At 45.4% G+C, this 11,644-nt stretch overlaps 1 long non-coding RNA gene across 1 annotated transcript; it reads right to left on the bottom strand.

Moving 5' to 3' along the window:
- Positions 1-2,052: 2,052 nt before the first annotated feature.
- Positions 2,053-10,860, bottom strand: LOC128780209 (uncharacterized). Its single transcript, XR_008426132.2, has 3 exons — positions 10,375-10,860; positions 3,591-3,715; positions 2,053-2,332 (listed from the first exon to the last, which is right to left on the bottom strand). It is a non-coding gene; the product is annotated as an uncharacterized lncRNA (long non-coding RNA).
- Positions 10,861-11,644: the final 784 nt, after the last annotated feature.

The following is an 11,644-nucleotide window of genomic DNA, read 5'->3' as shown; positions in this document are numbered from 1 at the left end:
CAGACAGGCGCACGGGAAGAATGTCATGTGAACAAGGAGGCAAGGCCAGGGCGAAGCCCTAAAAGACAAGAAATGATCAAGATTTCCTACAAACCACCAGAAGTTAGGGGAGAGTTTGGGACCAGATTCTCCCTCTCAGACCTCAGAAGAAACCAACCCTGATGATGCCTTGACCTTGGACTTGTAGCCTCCAGCACTGTGAAACAGTGAATCTCCATTGTTGAATCCACCCAGTTAGTGATATTTTGTTATGGTAGCCTTAGAAACTACAACAAAACCCATCCTTGATCATCAAAAGTGACTAACTTCTGCCCTGTTTGGACAATCCAAAGATACTGTTCCAGCAGCTCTTGTCTTCTCCAACAGAGTTAGTTTTTCCTTCACTGTACCATCCTTATCAGCATCCACACAAGCTGTTATTTGTCCCATCTTAAAATATATATATATATATATTTAAATTTCTCTTGGCCCCACTTCTCCTGCCTCCCACCACCTCTTTCCTCTTGCAACATTTGCAACAGAAATCCTAGTGTTGATATACTCACTGTCTCCCATTTCTCTCCCCCTATTTTTTTTCTTAAACAAACTCAAACTAGGTTTTTATGCCCATTAGCCCACAAAAGGTCACCAGCAACGTCCACATTGCTAAACCCAATGGTCAATCCTCAGCTTTGCTCTTATCTGAGAGATCATTTCCACCTCATCAAAGCACTTCTTTGGTTTCTGGGACAACATCCTCTTCACTTTGTCCTTCCTCTCTGACTATTCCTTCTCATTTTCCTTGGGTGGTTACTCATCTCCCACACTCAGGATGTGGAAGACCCCAGGGCCCTATCCTTGGTCCTCCTTTCTATCAGTAGTCAGAAAAATTCTGTAAAACATAAGCCACATTAAGTCAAGTCCTCCAGTGGCTCCCGACTTGATTGAGAGAAAGTTGAGCCCTTACAGTGACCCTCTAAGCCCTTCATGGCTTCTGTCCATTCTTACATCTTTGACCTCATCACTTCTATCCTCCCTCATCCTCTCTCCATGGGCTCCCTGCTGGTCCTATAGCATCCAGGTTGCCCTGACCCCAGAGTCTGCAGTGGCTGGTCCCTCTGCCCAGAATACTGGTCCCTAGGTTATCACACAGATAATGTTCTTACCACCTCCATCGCTGCTCAGATGTCACTTCTTCAGTGAGGCCTCCCTGGACCATGTACCTGCTCTCAGATAAGTCTCAGAAGACCTTCCCCTGCCCCGTCACTTCCTAGTATATAATATAATTTATTTATTCATTATGTTTATATATTTTTCTGTCTCTCTGTACCAGAATGTAAGCTCTGAAAGGAGGGAATTTATTTTTCTATTTTATTTATTTACATGTGTAATAAGTGCTCAATAAATGCAGGGTGGGGCAAAAGTAGGTTTACAGAGTTTGTTCTTGTACTATTATTTATTATTATATTATTTTCCATCAAAACAACTGTAAACTTACTTTTGTCCCACCCCGTATTTGTTGACTGAATGAATATAAGATGTTTAAAGTGGTATCTGGCACAAAATTGGTGCTTAGTAATTGTTAGCCATTATCTATATTACCTCCCATTATTCAGATCAGCTTTTGCAGCACGAAGATCTAGGAACTTGGCTGGCACAGTGCCCCTTGAAGGAAAGACACTGGGTGAGAGGGGGATCTTGCAGGTTAATGAAGCGTATCCAGGGCTCATTTGTTTCCAGTTGATTTTCATGGGCTCTTTCTTTTTCCTGCAACAGCTCCCTTGTGCCAGCTTTGGATGGCTCCCTCGGACCTACCCTGGCAGGGCTCTGCTAAAAATCACTTTTCTTTGCTCCTCAGGAGAGCCCCAGGCCTAATTTAGCTTGTGGGAAATAAAAATTAATAACCTCAAAGAAATCACAGCCTGTGTCTGCTGTTTCTTCATCTCCAGGAATTCTTAGCCTTTAAGAGGAAATAAAAGAATTAGTCCCCCACCCAGGAGTCACTGTAGTTAATGCGGTTGAACAAAGGACAGGTAGATTCTGCTCTGATTATTAGGATACTTTGATGATCAGTTGAGAATAGAAATGGTTTTAATTTTTTTGATGAAATGGTTTACAAGGGAATCTTCTTAATGTGGCTGTTGTTTTCCAGGACACCCTGGTTATAATTTTGCAAATAGAGGGCAGAGAGCAAGGGCAGAAGCAGGAAGACCACTTAGGAGGCAATTGTGATAATCCTGGTGAGAGATGCTGATGGCTCAGGTCACAGGGGTAGCAGCGGAGACGTGGAAAATGGCTGGGGTCCAGACACATTTTGAAAGCAGAGTCAATAGGATTTCCTGACCAGTTGGATCTGTTGCATGAGAGAAAGAAAGGGGTCAAAGACGACAACACAGTTTCAGGACGGGCTCCAGCAAGGATGGGAGCCTTCCCAGCACCCAACAAGACCCGCAGGGCGCCCTTATATTCAGAGACTGAGGAGGAGGGGCAGAGGAAGGGTTGCGTTAAATAAGTTCTTTTGCACCCAAACATCACACACACGTCTTCTTTAAAGTAGAACAAACAAATGTTTTTCAATTTTCTTAGAAGAAACAAAGAGTTCATCTTCAGAATTCTTAACCAGTAATTCCTCTTTCCCCTGCTTTTTTACTCTGTCCAGGAAAATTCATTTTCTGAATTTTCACAGAACAAAATATCTCAGGTCTAACATATCCCCCCATGAAAATGCAGATTTTCGTGGCACCACCTGTCCACACCGTCCTGAGTGGACTCAGACCCTGAACCAGCAGGTCTTCTCTGAAGGATCCAGTGTGGATTTGGAGCCCAACCAATAAGACAGGGGGCTATTCGGATGACTGGGAGGTGGACCAGGAAGAGCAGAGGGATTATTTTGCATTTTGAAAGACTAGGGGTGAGGAGGAACCCCATTTTCTGGTCCAGAGTCTTCTGGACTGTGGACTCTACAGCTGTTCAGCATTATCTTTTCCACAGACAGCTCCTCGCCCCAAGGCAGAGCCCTGGGTGGGGCGGGGGGGGGGGGGAGGCCCTCATTGGAGATGAAAAGGGGACAGAGTAGAAAATGGGGATCCAAGGTCTCCCAGCTCCTTACTACTACTATTAATTTACTTTATATATACATATATAACCGAAGGCTGTGAGAATTGAGGACCCCCTAAAGCTGTAGCATGAAATAGAAGCTGATTGTTTTAGGAATCAATTTGCCTAGGAGGCTCAGAGTTGTGGGGAAGGGTGCATAAGACACATGGCTGTGACCCGTGCTCAGGACACCCCAAAAGGGTTCAGTCATGGCCAAGAGAGAGCCTTGGCTCTGCCCTGAACCCCCACAATAGCCCGCACGCAGCGTGGGGCTCAGGGCGGTGACAAGGCCATGCTCAGAGGGGAGCTGTGTTAAAAACAGTTTTCCAGTGATTCCTTGCTTTCCGAATCAAGGTGCCATCAAGGCTGTTCCTTGAGTGATATTACCCTCATCCCCTTCCTATTTGCCTTCTTTAAGGAGCAAAAAGAAGTAGAATTAAAGCTTCATGCTGGGTGTGTTACAACCCTAGGAAGGTCAACAATAGCACTTTCAGCAAGTGGCAGGCTTTCCGTACAGGGAAGGAGCCTCACACACAGCGTCTGGAGATGCTGCTTCTAGTCTGGGGGCTGACTGGGGCTGCCACTGAGTCTCTGTGATGTGAAGGAGTCACTTTGCAGATCCAGGCCTCAGTTTCCTCACCTGTGAAAGGGACAAGATGATATTTACTTCATTTTCCCTCATTTTTAACAAAGTTCTTTCCCAATACTATACTGAATTAATTGTGCTGAAAATAAACTTAAAAAAAATTCATGAGGTGAGGGCTTAGGATGCGGGAGGGTATGAAGCTGAGCACCCAGCCCAAGATAGAGTGAGGGGAGCTGGGTCAGACAGAGAAAAACCCTTGAGGGACACAGGCTTGGAGGATGCCCAAGGGGACGATGTCCTGCCTATACTCCCTGAAAGACCATTTTTGTCTGCCCAAACCTCAGTGAATTTTGTGTTCTGTCTGGATAGTGGAGGTGCCAGCCTGACCAGTTTGTCTTCTAGGAGAGGGACTACAAAAGAGAAACCAAGGACAGGAGCAGCCAGCCCCATGACAATTTCCCACCCTCCAGGGGTGAGGTCCTCCACTCTGCTTGGATTGTTTATAACCCTGAGGCTGTTTTCTTGCTAAAATGGGCTGCAAAGCCATGCAAACAGAAACAGTAGGATGAGTGTGTGTCTGCAGGGCATGCCCTACTTAACAGAAGGTGTTCAATATGTTTTCTGATTTGATTCTTACACTAGCTAACCTGGACTATCAGCTTCAAGACAGAAATTTTGTCTGTCTCCTTCGCGTATCCACAGTGCTTGAAGCAGTGAGTGGCAGTTAACAGGCACTCAATGTGTATTTGTTGAATAAATGAACTCGATGAAAAGTCATTATTCCCATTTTATAATTGAGGGCAGCAGCCTCACTGTTAATAAATGGCAGAGCCAGGGCCAGACTGAGATTCCCAATCCAAGATCATTGCTATTTATTTTGTCCTGTTGTGATTCTAGGTCGCTAACCTCAGGAAACAAAGAAGCCCAGAGGCAGAAGTGTGTGAAGCAGCTGTACAGTGCACAGAAAAGCAGGCAGTATCTTTGGCATTTTCTAGCACAAAGACAGAGTGGCAAAGAAAGCTCAGGACAGAAATGTGAGCATGGAGCTAGCTGGCAGGAAGCTCCAGTCTTTCCTGTGCAGTGAAAGCTGGGTCTCAGCAGGAGACAGGTACTGGCGGGACCATGTGTAGCTCTCCAGCGCCCCCTGCAGCAGAGTTTCAGAATGCAGCCTCTCTGCGGGGCTGAACTCGCTGAGAAACCGAAACCTAAACACATCAGAGTAATTCACGCTCCTTGCTTGGTCCACTGTGTAGGAATTAGCCATGGAAAGACTCGGGACTCACCATTCCACTATTTCTTTTCCAAATAAAATAACCAAGAGTTTAGTCTTTCTACGAAATGGGAAGCTGATGTGTATAGCTGACCGTCAGAGTGACCACATGACCTTCAGTTCTTACAGCCGAGAGGAACTCTGGCTGGTCCAGGGCCTGGGTTCCCAGAGAGGAGGTCTGAGAAGATGCTGAAATAACATGCATATAATAAATATTCTAGAAGACAGGGTCCATGCCTTTCATCAGATCCTCACAGGGGTATCCGATTCAAATCCAGCCACACGAAGAACTAGAATAACCCCAATTACCTAGCTGTGCTCAAAGCTACGGAAATGGACCACTGGCCCTTTGCAAGTTTATGTGATCAGTGCCCACCCCCCCCAACTCCCTACCTCACCCCCGCCACAGAGATGAGGGCAGGTTTTCCCACTAGGACCTGGACAAAATGTCTCTTTCCACATGTCCAGCCTATGTGGTCAGAACCAAAGTTGTAGCATAGAAATGTCAAGATAACCTCCAAAATAGCAAAGGGGTTGTTTTTTAAATTTGTGTATTTTTTTTATTAAATAATTCCCCAAAGTGAGATTTTTTTCATGAGAATTTCTGCTCATATATCTCAGAAGACCCTCACATACAGAGGCCATACCTGGAGCTGGTGGCACCCATCAGCCCCAAATTATGGTGAACCACCCCCAGGAGGAAGCTTCAGTAATAGAGGGAAAAAACAACAAAACAACAACAAAACCCCCATGTTTCTGCGGAAAGATATCCTCTAGAGCCACCTAGTGGCTGTTATTATTAATGCACCTTTCACAACAGTTTTTGTACCCAGTGCCTATTTCTGATCTCTTCAAGGTTTTGGAAATTAAACTCAGTTCAAACTCTCCCCTTTATTTATTTACAAATTGTGGCTGGCTCAGTGATAGTATAAACAATGTGTCATACAGTTTATCTTCAGCAGAGTCCAGATGGAGGTTTAGACCTTCATACTTTCCTTCTAGGCTCTCTCACCCTGTGCAATGCTGCTTGCTTAAACTCCATAGGAGGAAAATGGTTTCCTACCATTTTGCTCCTTCCCTGGACAGGAACTTTCCATCTTGAGACAAGATGTGGGCTAACTGTCTTTCTCTGAGCTCCCGCAGTCCTCTGCATTTCCCTCTGCAACACTATCCTCTCCCCAGGTTCTCCTAACTGGTTTTTCTATACCCTTCACTCAACGAGAGTCACATGAGAGCAGAGACTGCTCATGTCTGGGGCCCCAGGGTTCATCCTGGAGCCTGGAACATATGAACAGATGAGTGAAGTCAGCCGTCACCCAGGCAAGGGACATGACAAATGTCTGAGCCAGGAGCACCCTTGCTGTGCCTGTCACCATGCACTATCTTCCTGTTCAGTGTCTTAGAGCCTCTACACTTCTGGGTCCTGGAAGGGACAAGACATGGTCCCTATTGTGCACAGCTCCAGTCAGGCCTGGGGAGGTCAGTCACTGCCACAACACTGTGCAGCGAGTCTTACACGTGGGTGCCCTAAGGGCCAAGACAGAACACTGGTGTGAGGCTGTGAAGCTCAAGGTAGTTTCAGAGTGGAACATTCAAGGTCATTTCTGAAACTTGAAGGTGGATTCAGGTGAACCTTGCTGGAGGGCACTGGAGCAACAGGAACAGCCGGGCCCAGAGGCATGAGCACGCAGGTGTGTTAAGGGTACACCTAGAGCATCGAGTGCACTGGAGACTTGGGGGAAGACGGGAGCCCAACCCAGCAGGTGCGCAGGGGCCAAGTGACAAAGACCTTTAATACTGGGATGCGGGAGCTTAGCCTCTGTGTCTGGGAGTGAGATCCCCACAAAAGATTTTAAGGAGAACTATGACACAGGGTCTGGGCCACAGTGGGGACAGTGAATTGGGAAACAGAAAAATGAATGTGGCCCAGGGAAAGCCTTTAGAAGTTGTCCTCAATCTTTACTGCACTTTAGAATCTCCAGGAGACAGAGCTTATAATGCAGATCCCCAGGCCCCCTCCACAGGTTCTGGTTTGGTAGGTCTGGGCTAGGGCCCTAGGAATCTGAATTTTCAGCCAGAAGCAAGCTTTTTGAGTGTTCTGGAAAAAAAAAATACAAAACAGCTCAAAGGCCACACTTGAAGAACCACTAGAGAATAAGAAGGGAGAACCAAGGGCAGAAGGCGACAAGGGAGGGATAGGAAGTGAGAGAGACACTTGCAGTGGTCACCAAGGAGGAACAGCTGGGAGGTGGTGAAGAAAGAAGGAATAATTGATGCCAGAAAAACCAAAGGAATACTGTTTTAAAGAGAGAATGGCTCCCAGAGCAAACTCAACAGGAAGGTTAAATTAAGTATGAACTGAAAATGGGTTATTAGATTTGGGCAACCACACGGTCCTTAATGACTCTAGCCAGCAGTGGTTTTACTGGAAAAGTGGGGAGCGAAGCCAGAGAGCGGTGGAGTAGGCAGTAACTGGAGCTGAAGAACACTTGCACCAGGAGATATTCTTCCCTCCAGAAGCTTGGCTGGGACAGAAATGAGAAGGGGGTGGAGGCTGGATGGGAAGGGGACTACCATGCTGGAGAAGGATTTTGGTTTCTAGAGTGGAAAGACTTGACTATCTTTCCAAGCTGGGGAGGAGGAGAGGACCAAGATCTCTAGCAGAGGGTTTATGATAGAGGTAGCTAAGGAAGAGAGGCTCCTGGGGAGCAAGCAGGAGTTAGGGAGATGTGCCAAGCCCCCCACAGCTAGAGGGAGGTCCCTCCTTTCCTGAGGCAAGAAGAGAGAGAAAAGGAGAGAGTGGTGAAAAATAGGTTTGCAGGATGATTAAAGTAAGAGACAAAGAAAACAAATACCACATAGACTCACTTTGTCAAAATGAGAGTTCATATAAATCTGGGAGAAATAGTGAGTTTGTTAAATAACTGGATGTTAAAGAACTGAAAGAGTCAAAAGACATTAAGAGTCTAGAGGGAAGAGCTAAACTCTAACTGCAATAGTGCAAATGTAAACTCTTCACTTGGCTTTAAAATGAGCCTCCCCAAACACAGGAGGGCACTTGACCTAACAGCAGCCAATAGTTAAAAAATTAATTGGTGATATTCTCCATTTGACTAAAAGGAATTATGAGGCATTTCAAAGCTGAGACTCTGAAGTGGTCCATCAATCCCAGGGGTTTGCAGAATTCTAGCCTACCAACTCTTCGTTACTCCACCCCTTCTTTCCTAAAGGTATGAAGGTGAGGAAGACTGGGTGGCATGCCTGTTGAAACAACTTTGTCTATACTTGGCTTTATAATTTTTTTAAAAGTCACTCCTTTGCACACCTTGATATTTAACTATATTAAAAACTAGTTCTTTGAGATCTATCTCAAAACTGATTACACTGCTTTCACCAAATGAAACTCACAAGTCTCTCTGACAACAGAGAAACTTTGCAAGAACAAAGAGTCCTAAAACCTGCCTCCCCCCCTCGGAGACTCTGATCGTGTAGGTCTCGGTGGAGAGGGGTTGGCCATGAATCATCTGATGACCAGTTACGTGTGGACACCACTGAACTAGTGGGGAAATCTTTGGAGGTACCTGGTTCCCATCCTAAGGAAAGACAACATTCTTCCTTGTGCTTCACAAGCATTGAGAACCATTAGACTTGCTTTGGTGGGCAAACTTACATGCTTCACACTAGGGCTGGTTACGGGCATTGGTTGGGATGGCATACAAAATGTGGGAAGACTTGCTTAGATTTATACAATCTTTGTCTTAAAAAAAGTTTGGTTTTCTATATAAATCAATCGCTATATATTTATTCTTTTCTAATCTTTTCAAATGACTAGTCTTTCGTGAGCAAAACTCTGTGTAATTATGCCGTGCATGCCCTGAAGAAGTGGTTTGGAACGAACTCATCGTGCGTAAAAAACACAGCGCAATTGAGCAAACCATTTATCATCTTTCCTCTTTAGGTTTAAGTTTGTTAGTTTTTGTGTCACTAATGTACCTGCCATAGAGTTGGTCCATTGTAAGTGTCATTTGATTATTTTTAGTAAATGGCTATGGCTGTGCAATCAATCATAACCCCAGTTTCTAAACACGGCCATCACCCCACAAAGTCCCCCTCACACCTGTTAGTAGCCCTGCAGCCCACAGAAGCCTCTGATCTACTTCCGTTTCTAATGTTTTGCCTCTCCTAGAAATCTCGTGTAAATGGGAACACAAAATATTGTCTTTGATGTTTGCCTTCTTTCACTTAGCGTATTTGTGAAGACCATCCTTTATGTTATATGGACACAGAGTTGACTCCTTATGTTAACTCTTACATTTTAGTCTATAAGCCGTTTGTAATTCATTTTTGTGTATCATGTGTCTAAGTTTATGTATTTACTTATGTATGTATGCATGTGGATATTCAATTGTGCTTCCACCACTTTAAAAGGCTGTCTTTCCCCTACTGAACTGCCCTGGCACCTTCATAGGAAATCAACTGACTGTAAATGTGCAGAGGTTTTTGTTTTGTTTTTCTTTTTTCTTTTTTTTGACTCTCTTCTATTCCAGTGGTCTACATGTCTATCTTTGTAGAAAGAGTAAGCATGGATTTGTGAAAGCTTTGTTTCAGTTATATATACTAGGTTACTGGTAATGTGTGTTTCTTACTGAGGATAGTGGTAAAAATATTTTCTTGAAAAATATTTGTCTAGGCAGTGCCACATAATATTCATAATAAGACACCAAAAAGGGGGTTCTAGAAGAGGCTATTAGGACCCCAAAGATCCTGGAGCAGAATGCAGCGTCATTCTTTGCAGAAGGGGACACTGAAGCCCATGGGGAGGAAGTAAGTTACCTAAAGTTATGCCCAAATGCAAACCCAGGTGCCCTTCCTGGAAACCCCATCTTCTCACTGTGCCAGCTGTCCCTCCCTGCTCCTGGGCAATTCCTTAAGCTGTTTCCACCTCTCCTCCCTCCACTGAGGTCCTGCCGGCAACAGCTGGGAACACACATGGGTGTGCAGCTGGGCAGGGTGCCCAGGTGCCCTGTCTGCCTTCTTCTCCTCAGCCTCCCATTGGAGACTCCCTGGAAACAATCTTCTCAGGCCCTTCATTGCCCCCAGATGACTGTTCCCTGTGGTCCTGCCCCTCCCTTTTCAGGGACGGTGGAGCTGGCTTTTCTTCAGGGACACTTCTCAGAATGGAAAAAAGAAAGCAGCACCATCGACGTCAAGTGGCTCTTACATAACGGCAGCGTCTTGCCGAGAATCGTGTAAAGAACTCAGAAACATATGGATTGAATTTCCCTCAACTTACCCAGGAATGCAGTAAGTCAGGGTGGTGGAGGAGGGCTGCCACTCAGTGGTAGCACTCAGACCACTTGAAAGAGCCATCCCCCCGCCACAACTCCCCAAGGGCTTCTTTCCCTGGACTGTCCCATCCCTCTCAAGTTCCAAGGGCTCCTACCCTCAGCCAGGCACAGGCACGCTGGGCTCTCTCCCCACCAAGCTGGGCCTGGTGGTGATGGCAGCATCCCAGGCAGCTCCCTGCCGTCTTCCTTCAGAGGAACACTGTGCTTCCAACCTCACAAGCTGGGCAGGATGTCTGCTCATTACTTCATTCATTCTTCCACTCATTTAACTAGTGTTTATTGAGCCCTGTGGGAGTAGGGGTGGAAACATAACAATGAACAAGACAGCACAGTCCTGCTCTCCTACCTTGTGAAAGAACTTTCTAGCCTCCAAGTTATCAAGCCTTTTGAATAGGGGTGAGTTCTCAGCACTGGCAGTGTTCAGGCAGAAGTTGATAGAGACTCCAGGAGAATGGGCGGCTGACCTCCCAGATCTCTGCCAAGTACTACGTTTCATGAGGTTGTAAGTTCCTAGAACACGGCCACTGTTCCTCTCCGCCCCCTGTCAGCCCCATTCCCTGTGGAACGTGCCTGCAGGAGCTTAGAACCAGAGGTCTTTGTTGGAAAGCAAGGGCGGTCCCTGGAGAAGCCACAGTGGGTGTCCAGAAATGGCAGGTGCCCATCTTTCCTGTGGAGAAAACCAGTATCATTCTTATTCATTTTATTTTCTGCCTTTGTCCCCTCAGAAGAGGTCTGAGAACTTTCTCCTGAATTAGGATAAACCTGAAGAATAAAACAAAAATACTTAAACAAGCGTTGAAATCCTGGATAAAAAGTTCCTATTGGGAAAACTGCATAAAGGATACGCGGGAACTCTGTATTGTTTCTCTTTCTACGTTGTGAACATTATATTCGTGTGTGAATGTGCAGGGTACAGTAAAGCAAAAAAGGAAAAGAAATGTTATTCATAATTCTACTCCTTTGGTGGTGCTGGGTATGTGTTGTATTATTTCTTATAACCAAATGCAAATCTACGACTACCTCAAAATAAAAAAAGTTTAATTAAATTCCCTAAAAATTCTTGATAATTAGACTATGAATGTGCAATTTGTTACGTTTAGTGGAAAGATAATGATGGGCGTGAGGGAACTTTTCTGTAAATCTGAAATTACTTCAAAACAAAAAGTTTAAAAGCAGGGACAGAGTGCTGGGTGAGGAATTAGTAGACGCTGACTTTCTACGTAACCTTAGGCAAGTCCTTTGTCCTCTCTGGCCCTCAGTTTCCTTATCTGTAAAATGAGGGTGTTGAACAAGACCATCTTCATGGATATGTCCCACCCCACCTGTGGTCCAGTCTGTGGTCCTGTACCTGCGTGACTCCCACCC

This window comes from Desmodus rotundus, chromosome 2 (genome assembly GCF_022682495.2).
Source record: "Desmodus rotundus isolate HL8 chromosome 2, HLdesRot8A.1, whole genome shotgun sequence".
NCBI classification, from domain to species: Eukaryota; Metazoa; Chordata; class Mammalia; order Chiroptera; family Phyllostomidae; genus Desmodus; species Desmodus rotundus.
The sequence above is the reverse complement of the archived record's forward strand: the minus strand, read 5'-3'. Positions and strand labels throughout refer to the sequence as shown.